This window comes from Copadichromis virginalis, linkage group LG15 (genome assembly GCF_057382275.1).
Source record: "Copadichromis virginalis isolate Kocher_CV1m ecotype Utaka linkage group LG15, C_Virginalis_male_GT1.1, whole genome shotgun sequence".
Lineage (NCBI taxonomy): Eukaryota > Metazoa > Chordata > Actinopteri > Cichliformes > Cichlidae > Copadichromis > Copadichromis virginalis.
Genome location: NC_140632.1, coordinates 42,222,574 through 42,235,395, shown reverse-complemented (window position 1 = coordinate 42,235,395; position 12,822 = coordinate 42,222,574). Strand labels below are relative to the sequence as shown.

Sequence of the window (12,822 nt, the reverse complement as noted above, 5' to 3'; positions counted from 1 at the left end):
CTAGCCTTGTGCTTTGCGCTGGGAAGAGGGGGGAGGGACAGTAGTTACCAGTGTTGCCAGCTTAGCGACTTTGTCGCTATATTTAGCGACTTTTCAGACCCCCTTAGCGACTTTTTTTCTAATAAGCGACTAGCGACAAATCTGGCGACTTTTTCTGGTGTTATTGGAGACTTATTTATGACATCTTTTTGACGTGAAAGCTCGTATCGCTCTTACTCTCAACAAGCAGCGGGTGCTGCCGTGGGCACCTCGCCCGTGCCAAAGCGCTCACAGGCGGAGGATAGTCCTCCCCCAGCTGCTATCAGGGCAGGAGATGTTCACACCTGTGCATCCGAACTGCAAACGAATCGCACATGAGCGAAGCCGCTGCTCCCGCACTGACTGCAACGCAGTCAGTTCTTCTTTTACTGTTATGCTGTTTTGTGGATCAGGTTTAAAACTACTTATAAACACACACACACACAAAGTAACTCCACCAGAGTGCCTATTTCAGGTCACTTTTGCCGGTCCAAGCCCAGATAAAGGAGCAGGGTTGCAATTGTGACATTACAAAAAACAATAATTGCTAAAATAAATTTAATTCGTAGTTCTAAATAAATTCTAAATGCATTTAGGGCGTTTTTTACTCACTTTATGTTTCTTCCACGATGTTATTTCTCTCTCCAACAACGTAGGTTACAATTATATTAGCATGACCAAGTATGCAAATTAGGCGATGACGTCATTTAGCGACTTCTAGCGACTTTTCGGACAGCCAATAGCGATTTTCCTTACTGAGGAGTTGGCAACCCTGGTAGTTACACTCTCAGTAGCACAGGAACAGAGCGGGAGGGAGAGACAGAGAAAGAGAGCCAGGGACAACAACGTCACATTAGAAAGGTATCCGGTTCTTAAGTCTGACGTCACTAGCCATGTCTGGGACTTAACTCCGCTGCAGATCCATATATCAAATGATCACTATGGCATTACTGAGAGTTGAAAAACTGTCTAAAGTCTTTCATCTTTAATAAATGATCAGTGTTCTGCTCTACCAGGTGTAACAATTGAGTTTAACATCCAGGCATCCATGAAAACGGAATTTATGACATTTAACGGAGTTAGAAGTTAGCAGGAAGTTAGCCCACTATCTTCTATCTAAATACAATATAGCATGTCCTGACTGCGGGGTTTTGGAAACAATTTAAAACGTACAGCTCTGTTATCACTTCCAACGTAAATGAAGACAGAAAACTAAACAGCAGTGACGTTTGCAGGGTTACTGAAGTTGGGCTATATAATGTTGTGCTACGTTATTGCTAGCAACACAGCTATGTTAGCATAACATTAGCACAGTGAAGCTGGAGGATGAACACCAACTTTTTTTCCACTTTATAAAAGTTAACGTGAGGGATTCTGGTGGTCAGGGACAAATGCAATCGCATAGCAGGATGCTATACACGGGGCAAACTTCAGTCAGGAGAACAACTGAGATTATTCATTCACAATACGAGGTTAGTTATTAATATACTGCAACAACATGGGAACAGAACAGCTGCGAGAGAATTCAACATTAAGGAATCAATGTTACAGAAGTGGAGGAAGCGCAGTTTTTGGCTTTCCCCATATTTCAACAGTGCTTCATCTCCTTGCTACGACTGTCGCCCGGCATAATTTGCAGATGATAATGGTTGTAGCCGCTCCGATGCTTTCGACCAATGACTGTATAAAAGATGGACGACGCGACACCGCCTCCTCCCATTGTGCAAAAATGAAGCCAAAATATCCCGCTTGTGGAGGCTGCCATCTTGCAAATTAGGAGCCAGAGACTGCGTAGTGAGTTGAGGTGGAGCGACTGTGTAACGCTCCCGCCCACACACCTGCTGGACGTGACCGCAAACACGCCCCTCTACACTTTTTACGTAGCCCGAGTTTTTTGCTGGTTTACTGCAACTGACGACTCGTTTAATTAAGGTAAATACAACCATGTCACTGTTATAAAAAAAAAAAAAAACACAGCTTATCAGCTTATAGTTTGTTTGTTTTTTTTGCCTGTCCCGTTTGGCTCTTTTGCCATCAGAATTGTTGTCTAAAGGCAAAGAAAGATGCCCAACGGATTTACTTTACCAAATTGACCATCCCAGCCTTGCCATAATGGTCCATTTGATTCACCTTTTATTGTTTATTTTATTTTCACTTACTGAACATGGGACAGACTTGACTGGGGGAAAGAAGGGGAGAAAGAAAGAGGGAAAGAGAAACAGCTGAGAAGAGGGACGGGGGAGAAGGGCAAAAACCAAAAACCAACAGAACGGGCAGAAAAAGAAAAAAAAGAAGAAAAGAAAAAAAATGCATCTATCGATCACCTGGGTCACCTGCTGAGAAAGAAAAAAGAAAACAAGCAGAAGAGAACAAGAGTAATAGAATAAACAACATCACAATGATATATGGGAATATGACAGTAAATACTAAATATTAAACATTATTGTGCAGCACATAAGATCAACAGAACACAGTGTGCTTTGAGGTAGGAGCCAAAAAGGGTGTAGTTTGTGGGTGTGAACACCTGTGAGCATGGACGCGCTTGTTTTTTGTTTTTTAAAAGGTTCCTTCATGTAATGATCTGCTAGAGGGTGTGGGGGGGCCACAGCCCCGTCCTCCAGGGCATGAAGCAGGTATGGAGGAGATCAAAACTCCAGACATCCAGAGGCCCCCAGAACACAAGAGACCAAGGAAGACCAACAGAGGGGCAGCCGCGCCACTGTCCCAGAAAGAGCTGAGGAGAGTCCCAGATGAGGGGTCACTCAGCAGCCGCGGAGCAGAAGCCAGGGGGAGTTGCAGTGACGCGCCCGTGAGCTCCGCCGGCAGCCAGCCGTGCCTGAGTGACCGAGCCCCAGGCCGAGAGGCCGGGGGCACCCCACCTCCGAAGTGGCCCGAGCAAGCCCCAGGCTCCAGGCCCCGATAAGCGGCCGCCAAGGAGTGAGCCGGTGTGTACCTGGACGCCCATCCCCGGACACAAAGAACCACCAACGCACCGACGTCTGAGGGAGTCCGCCACTGGCAGGGGAAGTGGTGGTAGGGGGAGATAGGCCTCCATACCTTGGAGGGCCTAAGATGTCCCCAGAGAGGTGGCGCCTGACACCCAACCTGACATATAGACACAGAAATACAGGCACACACATATACAAACATCCATTCCCACCCTCATGCTCTCATATACACTTACTCCACACTCAACCAACGTGGAGACAGACATAAAGAGACGCTGTACACACGATCACACTCCACAAGCGTACTCTAAGCCCCGGGTCTAGGTACCCTTGCCCCTGGAGGGGGGGGAACTGCACCCAGACCCAGGTGGTGTTACCCTTTTCCCTGCGGTGGGGGGAGGCAGACCGCCCCGACTCCGCAGCAGCAGGGAGGCCCCACACTCCAGACCGCAGTCGGACGGCCAACTCCTCCTCCTAGCCCCCCCGCTCCAGCAGGTCGCAGAGAATGGGGGTGAGAGAAGACTCCAAACCTCCCTCCACCCGCTCATTGTAGTGTTGATGCATGTGTGTTCTAAGGTGCATTTAAAACCCAGGAGGGCATGGAGCTACCTGCCAGAGAGCAGCAGGTAAGCGCATGGTCCCTCCTGCTGGCCCTCAATGTCTACGTGTATTTAACATTGAGAGGTGGGCAACGACGCCAGGGGTGGGGTGTACACCCTGATGGTACTTTGGATTCCGTGTATCGTGCCCACCCCCAAGATCCTATATGTATGTGTAATGAGAGTGTGAGTAATGTGAATGTCTAAGTTGTGGGATAAAATTGAGGCAGAGGCAGCCAGAAGGGGACGGGGGGGGTGGCCTCCTCTGCACCCTGGTGACATACCCCTACTCCAAGGTCCTGCATGTGTGGGTGGTTGTGATGGAGCGGGAAGAGGGAGGCAGCTGGAGATGGGGAGGGAAGGAAGGGAGGGGCAAGTGACCCCTCCCTGGGGCCAGCTCCCCCGCTGACCCCAGTAGGCACCCCCATACTCCGCGACCCACCAGGGAAAGGGGGCCCAGGCCCATCCAGACCGGGGCCCAGCGCAGCAGCGCCTCCCGGCCCCACAGAGCCCAGGACAGTCCACCCAACCCCACCACAGAGAAAACTGCACCCACCCCACCATCCACTCTTCTTCCAGACTACATAAGACAATAAACACCCAGGCTGAGATCTTCCTCCACCTCTCCTGCATCTCCCCCTCCTGTAGAGAGAGCCCCTGAGGAGAGGAAAGCTCCTGCAAGATGTGACAATCTTCCCCACCAGTTGAAGAGCCCCCCAGGTGGCTCGATGCACCGGCGGCACCCTGCTCCAGGGCTGGGCCCCCATGCACCCACCCGCCCACAACCCTGGCAACACACCAACCAGGACCCAAGCCCCCGAGGCCCGGCCTGGGCCCCAGCCCAGAGACGGAGCGCCCCCAGAACCTCACGCATACCCTGGACCCACCCAGGGACAGCCAGGCTACCAGGTCAGTAACCCACGCCCGTCACCACAGACCCTCCCCTAATCCCGCTGCACGCAGCCGCGAGGAAACAGTCACCTGAGAGCCAACAGAGCCCCTAACCGGACATGACCGCTACCCCGGGTTGAGCCCCCCAAGGAAAATGCCTCCGGGGAACCCCCCGATGCCCTAAGCCTGTCCCTACCCCCACACCAATCACAACAGTGAAGGCGGGACCAAACTATGACCCCCCACCCCCACTAGGTGATGGAGCTGATCAAAGGAGCCCAGAGCAATTGATCTGATGTGGTGGCAGAGGCTGTATCAAGACTAATGTAATCTAATAGATAATTTCTATATTGGTTAGAATTAAGATTATTTTTATTTTTCCAGTTCATGAGGACTGTTTTCTTGGCTATGCATAGGGCAGTGAAAACCATATGGGCGATATTCTTTTCTGAAGTGACATTATCTAAGCTGCCCAACAAACACACTAAGGGGGAAGTTGGAATGTTACATTTCAGACACTTCGATAAGTCTTCACATATCTCGCGCCAAAACTTCTGAACTGGTGGACAGAACCAAAGAGCGTGGATATAATTGTCCGGTGAATTGGTTTGGCAGTGTGAGCAGTTGTTGGTAGACGTAAAGCCCATCTTGAACATCCGATGACCTGTATAGTGCACTCTATGTAATATTTTGTATTGAATTAATTGAAGACTGGGATTTCTAATTAGATGAAAGGTTTTTAAGCAAATCTGAGACCAGAAGTTTAGGTCTAAGTTAACTGATAAATCCGCTTCCCATTTTGCAATAGGAAGTGATATTGATTCATCTGTTTTAGAAAGCATTCTGTATATTTTGGATAGTAATTTGGGGGTTTTAAGAGTAAGAAATTGAACCACACTTGGTGGTGTTTGTAGTTCAACTTGACCCGGTTTAAATTTCTTTTTTACTATGGATTTAATTTGTTGATATTCTAAAAATCTTTTCTTGTTGATCCCATATTGTGTAACTAGTCTGTCAAATGAAATAAATTCTGTTCCTTCTAGTATATGTTCTAAATATTTGATTCCTTTACCACTCCAATCTGAAAAGTTTATCATATTATTGCTTTGTAATATGTCAGGGTTGTTCCAGATAGGTGTATGTTTGCATGGGATTAATGAAGACGCTGTCAATTTTAGAAACTCCCACCATGCTGTCAGAGAAGTGCTGATGTTGATGCTTTTAAAGCATTCATGTCGTTGGATGTTTGAGCTGATAAATGGTAGGTCTGAGATCTCTAGATTATTGCAAAGTGCAAAGTGCTTATAGTTAATAGCTAATAGCTTATAGTTCTAAAATCACTCTGTTGTGAATTTGTTCGCTAGATTAACCGCTTGCATACGCACTATGTTGGAGGTTTGTTGCTAGCTAGTTAGCGATGCTACACACCTGTTACTCTAATAGTCTGTATTAATGAATGATTCAGCACTTGGTTTTTTTTTTAAATTCATTTTTAAACAGCGATGAGATCATCTGACAGAGTCAGTAGCTTTTAAAGCCGTCCGTGTCACGGTCTGAGTGGCAGACCGTGGGGAAGGAGGACCCAAACGCTGGACTCTGTGCAGTGAACAGAGCGTTTATTTACAGTGCAGAAAATGACAAATCCCTGTGTGTTTCCTTGACTCCCTTGTTTCTCTTGACTGGAAAAATACCAGAGGCAGCCATCAAGACACACGCTCTCGCCGTTATACGCTAGCTGATTTTAACTTACGCTAAGACACTGCCGTGGAGTCTTACACAACAATCCCCTATTAAATAGCTCCCCGACGAGGCTTGATCAGCTCCAGGTGTGTGTGATTCTCCTCTGCAAGTGTGGCCAGGCTCCTGGCTAACACACCCACCAGGCCAGAAGAACCGGTGCTCTGTCACACCCACACACACCCACCTATACACAAACACGTGGAAACAAAGGACAGCAGCACCAAAAATACACAGTCAATACTTATTCAAAAACCCTGGGTCCTTCAGACCCAGGCCCATGACACTCGGCCTTGTTGTGTTTTCAGTTCATACTCTTTTTGAAATGCACATGTTATCATTAATTATTTAAATGAATGACAAAAATGTAGTCAAAGAAAGTTTGAACAGAGAAATCTGTTTGATTTTGGAGCCACTCCTAGAATAATTTAAATAGGATCTGTAGATTTATTATAAATGATGTCTCGGGCCGTACTTTTACCACCCACCAGAGGGCCACAGCCCTGACTTTAAGAATCTCTGCTGTAACATTTACACAGGTGAAGTTCAGATGTTTGATTTCCTTACTAGGACGGCCTCAGAGCGTCCTGCACTGGGTCTAACCTTAACCCCTTACTGTTTTTACTGTCTCTGAGCATCTGTCAGCACATTGTTTACTCTGGGATTAATAAAGTAAATATTAAATACACTGGTTCTTACATCTTATCTCAGAGTGCTTAAACAGCCAGGGATTGAACCACCAACCTGTCGAGTAATAGATGACCGGTGCTACCTCTTGAGCTACAGCCACCCCGATAAAATGGCCTGATTCTAACTCCTGTCTCTGGAGCTCACACGAGCTCTGATGATAAATACTAAAGTTACTGTAATCTGATTACATATTTCCTCAATAACTGATGACTCCTTTTCTCTGACTCCTCCCCCTCAGGTGTCCACTGCGCTAGACCTCCCCAGCTACACAGACAGACTATGGGAGATTCAGGCCTGCAGCGCCTTGAAGGGACTCGGCCTCCAGCGGGCCTTCAACTCCGTCAACAAGATGATCAAGATGGGCTCGCTCTGCGGTAGAGTATCATTTCCTGTTCTTGCTCAAACACAGTGGTGTTTCTGAGTAGCTTATTTGCTTAGCAATTTAATTAACAACTTTTAAATACATTCGTTTTTCATAGTATAATCTTCACCTGCTTCATCCGAAGCACACTTTTTGTGTACTCACTACCTAATTAATAGCCAAAGTATTCACTCACTGTCTCTGTACTGTTTCGCTAGCTTAGCTTAGCTCGTAGCCGACTCGTTAGCACCGTGGCTGTATCCCAATTCAGGGTCTGCAGCCTTAAAGTACGCAGCCTCAACGATCCTCATGGGCCGCGTACTTAAAGACCGCTAAGGCCGGAAATGCGAAGCTTGTGAAATGGGACGGTCTAGCCTCCGTTGCGCTGCCCAGGTTGCCTAGCAACCATGATACTAACAGCTGGAAACGTGTCATACAGCTTTGTTTGACAGAAATGAAGGAGAACATATTTTGTTCATTTGTTTGTTTCTTTCTACATGAGCTTTGATCATTCTCTGTAGGATTAAGCTCAGCTATTGAACGGCGAATATTTTAAAGTAAAGGCTTTAAAACAAAGTTAGTACAAACGTCACCAATGTCACATAACTTTGCCGACATGTGGCCAACAGTAATGTTTTAATGTTCTTCGTTATTAAACATTTGCACATAAATAAGTGACATAATATTCAGTACTTACTTTTCACAGTTTCGCATTTCGAGCAGCCTTTGAATTGGGACAGCCTTCGGCGCGCCGCTGTGACGTAATCGGCCTTGAAATGCGTACTTTAAGGCTGCAGACCCTGAATTGGGATACAGCCCATGGCTACTTCACCTGTCCCTCCTGCACTTTCTTGCTCATTGTGTCAGATGTTTAGTTACTCCTCGGCCTCCTTTAGCAGTAATGAAATCTGTAACAAATGTAGCATATTTGCAGCTCTGGAGGCCAGGATTACTGAATTGGAGACTCGGCTTCGCACCCTTCATTCACCCGTAGCTAGCCAGGCCCCTATAGCTGGTGCAGCTGAAGATAGCGTAGGCCCCGCTAGCTGTTCCCCGGCAGACCCCAAGCAGCTGGGGAAAGAGGGCGGCTGGGTGACGGTGAGGAGGAAGCATAGTCCTAAACAGAAGCCCCAGGTACACCACCAACCCGTTCATGTGTCTAACCGTTTTTCCCCCACTCGCCGACACACCTGCCGGGGGTCAAACTCTGGTAATTGGGGATTCTGTTCTCAGACATGTGAAGCTAGAGACACCGGCAACCATAGTCAATTGTCTTCCAGGGGCCAGAGCAGGCGACATTGAGGGAAATTTAAAACTGCTGGCTAAGGGTAAACGTAAATTCAGTAAAATCATAATTCACGTCGGCAGTAATGACACCCGGTTACGCCAATCAGAGGTCACTAAAATCAATATTGAATCGGTGTGCAACTTTGCCAAAACAATGTGGGACTCTGTAGTTTTCTCTGGTCCCCTCCCCAATCAGACCAGGAGTGACATGTTTAGCTGCATGTTCTCCTTAAATTGCTGGCTGTCTGAGTGGTGTCCCAGAAACGATGTGGGCTTCATAGATAATTGGCAAACCTTCTGGAGGAAACCTGGTCTTTTTAGGAGAGACGGCATCCATCCCACTTTGGATGGAGCAGCTCTCATTTCTAGAAATATGGACAAATTTATTAAACCCCCCAAAAAATGACTATCCAGAGTTGGGACCAGGAAGCAGAGTTGCAGTCTTACACGCCTCTCTGCAGTTTCTCTCCTCCTGCTACCCCCCAAAAACCCATCTCCATAAAGACTGCGTCAGCTCCCAAACAGACAAAAAACAAACTAAAAACCAGCAACAAACAACTTAAACATAAACAATTACAAAGAAAGAACAATACAGTATCCACATCTGAACCAAAGAGTAAAACAGTGAAATGTGGATTATTAAATATTAGGTCTCTCTCCTCCAAGTCTCTGTTAGTACATGACTTAATAATTGATCAACAAATTGATTTACTCTGCCTTACAGAAACCTGGTTGCAGCAGGATGATTATGTTAGTTTAAATGAATCAACACCCCCGAGTCATTCTAACTACCAGAAATCTCGAAGCACAGGCCGAGGGGGCGGTGTGGCAGCAATTTTTCACACCAGCCTATTAATTAATGAAAGACCAAGACAGACTTTTAATTCATTTGAAAGCCTGATGCTTAACATTGTCCACCCCAGCTGTGAAACTCAGAAACCAGTCATCTATCGTCCACCTGGGCCTTACACAGAGTTTCTGTCTGATTTCTCAGACTTTATATCTGATTTAGTTCTGAGCTCAGATAAAATAATTATTGTGGGTGATTTTAACATCCATGTAGATGCTAAAAATGACAGCCTCAACATGGCATTTAATCTGTTATTAGACTCAATTGGTTTCTCTCAAACTGTAAAAGAACCCACCCACCACTTTAATCACACTCTAGATCTTGTTTTAACATATGGCATAGAAACTGAACATTTAACAGTGTTTCCTGAAAACCCTCTCCTGTCTGATCATTTCCTGATAACATTTACATTTACAATAATTGATTACACAGCGGTGGAGAGTAGACTTTATCAAAGTAGATGTCTTTCTGGAAGCGCTGTAACTAAGTTTAAGAATATAATCCACCCACTGTTATCATCTTCAATGCCCTGTACCAACACAGAGCAGAGCAGCTATCTGAACGCTACCCCAACAGAGGTCGATTATCTTGTTAATAATTTCACCTCCTCACTACGTACGACTCTGGATACTGTAGCTCCTGTGAAAACTAAGGTCTCTAATCTAAAGTCCTCTGCTTTCCTAACGATATGGTCAACAATCTGAAGGAGAGAATTCTTCAAATTGCAGAGGAATATCCAACTGTGACAAACATTGTTCTGCATACAGGGTCAAACGATGTGTCCAAACAACAGTCGGAGGTTCTGAAACGGGACTTTACTGGATTATTAAATACTGCAAACTCTCTGAATGCAGCTGTATTCATCAGTGGACCTGTACCGCCGATCAGAGGAGGAGACGAGAGATTCAGCAGGTTGTTTACACTGAATAAATGGCTTATATCAGCATGTGCTGACCACTCAGTGCATTTTATCAACAACTTTAATATTTTTTGGGAACGCAGGCATCTGTTCAAAGCAAATGGATTTAATTTTAACAAGTCAGGGGTGAAACTGTTCACCTCCAACTTGTTTTATTCCATACGTCATCCATCTGTGCTTGGTGCCAAGGCTGAGATAAACGAGGAGTTATCTCATAAAGAGGAACAAACAGTACTCCAAGAACAGACAAAGCCCAGCAGAAACCTTGAGGAGGAGCTCCATTTGCCCCCACCCGGGAAGAGCCTCAGAAAGGAGAGACATCTGAGGCAAGAAGAGGGGTCCCTATTTGCCTCCAACTCTCTCAACAACACCAACAACCAGGACCAGGGACCACGATCTTCCCCAGTCCCCCAAACCCCTGACAGGCCATCACCCCCATCACCCTCCTCCCCCTCCCTTTCTCCCTCCTCCCCACACCTGAAATTCACTGAGGAGATGATGGAGCGGGTCAATGCTGGGCTCAGATCTACCCCCCGGCCCAATCCCTTTTTGTCCCCCATAAACCCCCCACCAGAGCGGCAAAAGGTTCGCCATCGAGCCCCACCCTCAACAGAGCAATCGAAGTCACATTGCTCAGCCTCGCCCCCCTTAGTTTCTCCTTACCACCTTCATGCTCTGTCTCCGAAGTCTGATGTGTGATGTGTGAAGGGTCCGGGCTGCGAGGATTATGGCAGTGGTGACTTTTCCCAGGAGAAGCTGGGACCCTGTTTACTAGAAGGTTTTAAAATCTCTGTACTTTTAGGTGACAGGAGACATGTGGCCTGGTCAAAACACAGAGAAATGCACTCTAAAAGATCTTTAAATATATTAAACATACCTTGTGTGCCACAGACTGCTCCCAAACACGAGGGGACAAGTAATACCTCTAAAACACTTAAGGTGGCTTTATTAAATGTTATATCTTTAGCTGGGAAAACATTTTTAATTAATGGTAAATGGCCTGTATTTATATAGCGCTTTACTAGTCCCTAAGGACCCCAAAGCGCTTTACATATCCAGTCATCCACCCATTCACACACTGGTGATGGCAGCTACATTGTAGCCACAGCCACCCTGGGGCGCACTGACAGAGGCGAGGCTGCCGGACACTGGCGCCACCGGGCCCTCTGACCACCACCAGTAGGCAATGGGTGAAGTGTCTTGCCCAAGGACACAATGACCGAGACTGTCCAAGCCGGGGCTCGAACCGGCAACCTTCCGATTACAAGGCAAACTCCCAACTCTTGAGCCACGATCACCCACAATTAATGATGTGTCAGTCTGTGTTCCTCCGTGTCAGTCTGTTACCCTGCGTTCCACGGTGTCCTGTTCCTCGTCTGCGTCTCTCTGCTATTCATCATCCGTTGTCATATGCTCCCAGGTCTGTTATTTTTAGTTCTCCCAGTTTAGGTGTCTTTAGTTATTTGTTATGCCCCACTGTTTGTTTGCCACTACACCTCTGTAAATAAAGCCACCAGTATCTCATCCACTGCCTGCATCTTGGGTCCTCCTTCTAAATCCACACGGCTCACCTCGGCAGCCGTGACAAGGAGTCCTGATAGGGACTAGAAAGAGAGAGCAGATTTCTCCTGTTTTGGCTTCCCTTCATTGGCTTCCTGTTAAATCCAGAATTGAATTCAAAATCCTGCTCCTCACATACAAGGTCTTAACTCATTCACTGCCAGCCATTGGCAGTGAATGAGTTAAACCCATTGACTCATGCACTGCAATTGACGGCTATAGACGTCAATGGCAGTGAATGAGTTAAATAATCAAGCCCCATCTTATCTTAATGACCTTGTAGTACCATATCACCCTATTAGAGCACTTCGCTCTCGCTCTGCAGGCCTACTTGTTGTTCCTAGAGTATTTAAAAGTAGAATGGGAGGCAGAGCCTTCAGTTTTCAGGCCCCTCTTCTGTGGAACCAGCTTCCAGTTTGGATTCAGGAGACAGACACTATCTCTACTTTCAAGATTAGGCTTCAAACTTTCCTTTTTGCTAAAGCATATAGTTAGGGCTGGACCAGGTGACCCTGAATCCTCCCTTAGTTATGCTGCAATAGATGTAGGCTGCCGGGGGATTCCTATGATGCATTGAGTTTTTCCTTTCCAGTCACCTTTCTCACTCACTATGTGTTAACAGACCTCTCTGCATTGAATCATATCTGTTATTAACCTCTGTCTCTCTTCCACAGCATGTCTTTTATCCTGTCTTCCTTCTCTCACCCCAACCGGTCGCAGCAGATGGCCGCCCCTCCCTGAGCCTGGTTCTGCCGGAGGTTTCTTCCTGTTAAAAGGGAGTTTTTCCTTCCCACTGTTGCCAAAGTGCTTGCTCATAGGGGGTCATATGATTGTTGGGTTTTTCTCTGTATCTATGAAGCGCCTTGAGGCGACTTATGTTGTGATTTGGCGCTATATAAATAAAATTGAATTGAATTGAATGTGGTTAGATGTTCCAAAGCAATAATTTAAGCCACTGAAAC

The 12,822-nt window shown here is 46.5% G+C and overlaps 1 pseudogene; it reads left to right on the top strand.

Annotated features, from left to right (window-relative positions):
- The first annotated feature begins 7,723 nt into the window (after positions 1 to 7,723).
- On the top strand, positions 7,724 to 8,966 carry LOC146693105 (uncharacterized; annotated as a pseudogene).
- The last annotated feature ends 3,856 nt before the right edge of the window (positions 8,967 to 12,822 follow it).